The sequence below is a fragment of the Octodon degus genome, unplaced genomic scaffold (assembly GCF_000260255.1).
Source record: "Octodon degus isolate 3935 unplaced genomic scaffold, OctDeg1.0 scaffold00436, whole genome shotgun sequence".
Taxonomy (NCBI): domain Eukaryota; kingdom Metazoa; phylum Chordata; class Mammalia; order Rodentia; family Octodontidae; genus Octodon; species Octodon degus.
In genome coordinates, this window is record NW_004525012.1 from 222,270 (window position 1) to 224,261 (window position 1,992).

A 1,992-nucleotide genomic window follows, 5' to 3' on the forward strand; every position below is an offset into this window, starting at 1 on the left:
AAGATTTATCATTGAGAAATTAAGGGGAAATTTTTCTTCTTGAAGTTCTTTTTTGGCTATCCTGCACCAATGGGAACTCTCCAGTCCAAGTCCAGGCACAGCATGGGTGAGACTCTCTTCAACCCCCTAGGGACTCCCATCATCACAACCCCCCACCAAGCCCGCCAAGCGAGAACTTCTGCCACGTTCTTCGGAACCCCAGATCCACCCCTAGCCCAGGCCCCATGAGTATGTGGGATAGCTTTCTCTCCCCCATAGTCCACCATCTCCCCTTCAGACTGAGCTCAAACTTGTCATACAGGGCCAGGGTGAAACTCTGCAGAACAGAACAAACCAGCTAGTCCAGGAGAGAACATCTTGCCAGAGGGGCACAACAGGTTGACTCCAAAAGGGTGGCAGAAGGAAGGACCAGAGCACAGCAGCCAGACCCAGGCCAGACACAACTGGATAAATTCATACTTTGTAGATCTGTACCTGAATTTCAGTAGGTGATAAGGCTATACCTGCACCAAAGCTCTACAATAAAGGTCAGAAGGCAGTGTTACACAAAATGACAATGAAAAGGAGCAAAATGCAATCTCAGACCCCAAGCCCACACATAACAAGTGCAGAGGACACTAACACAGAATAAATTGGGAATCACACAGCTCAAATCAGTGAATCAATGGCTATTGAAATAAAAAAAAAAAACAACTGCAGAAAGGTAGAGAGGAACTCAGATTGGAAAGGAAAAAAGAAATACCTGAACTAATAGCATCTACAGTAAGGAAAAAAATGCAGAAACATATGGAGGAAAGCCAATGCCCACCCACAACAAGTGCAGAGGAAACTGGCTCAGCTCAAATGTATGATTAATAGCATTGAAAGTAAATAAGCAACAACAGAAAATTATAGAGAAACTCAGATAGAAATTATTCTCTGAAATAAAAAAAAGAATTCCCTGAATTCATAGCATCTGAAGTAAACAATCAACTACAGAGACATAGGGAGGAAACCCAATCTGAAAAATCTCTGCAGTAAAAGAATTATTAACTTCTTCAAATAAGACATTGACGAAAAAAAAAAGAGATTAGAAAAATGATAGATTCCTTGAAAGAGCAAAACAAGGAAAGAAATAGATCGCACGAAGCAGAATCAAAGAGATATAGAGGAACTGAAAATCTCAATCACAAAATTGCAAAACCATTTGAGTGAAAGTGAAGACAGAGATTCAGATCTTGAAGATGCTGGTTCAGTGAGGGAAAAGGTAAGAAAAGATCTCTTAAAAACAAATAGGATTCAGGAAAAGATAACTCATCACTTGCAAGATGATGCATGATGAACAATGGGAGACTAATAGGTATCAATGAGAAAGAGGGAGTCAATACAAATGACATTTAAAAATACGAGCAGAAGAAATAGCAGAAAATTTCCCAAATATGAGGACAATCTGACATTCAGGTAACCGAAACATACAGAACGCCAAGTAACCTCAACACAATTAAAAACACACTGAGATATATAATAGTCAAGATCCCAGAAATCCAGAATAATATACTGAAAGGTGGTAGAGAAAAGAAGCAGATCACATTCAAAGGAAAACCCATCAGAAATACAGCCAACTTCTCTTCACAAACCATGAATGCAAGAAGAGCATTCAGCAGAGTACTTCAAGTCCTTTATGAAAACAAATTCTAGCCCAGGCTACTATACTCTAAAAAAACTCTTTCAAGTTTGATGGAGAAATAAAATACTTCCATGACAAAGAACAATTAAAGAATTTCATGATGACAAAGCCAACCCTACACAGGCTACTGAAAGTTGTTCTAGAGAGGGAACAAAATGATCAGAACTCCACGAATGAGATCAGAAGCAACCAACTAAATAGGGCAAGTAATTAAACACAGGAGAAAAAGGAGTAAAGGACAACAGGTAAATAACATGTCAATCATAAGTCAATACATCTCAATTCTAACCATCAATGTAAATGGACTCAATACACCAATTAAGAGA

The 1,992-nt window shown here is 39.0% G+C and overlaps 1 pseudogene; it reads left to right on the forward strand.

Annotated features, from left to right (window-relative positions):
- LOC101566435 overlaps positions 1-1,992 on the forward strand; it is a 4,164-nt pseudogene that overhangs the window by 1,715 nt on the left and 457 nt on the right.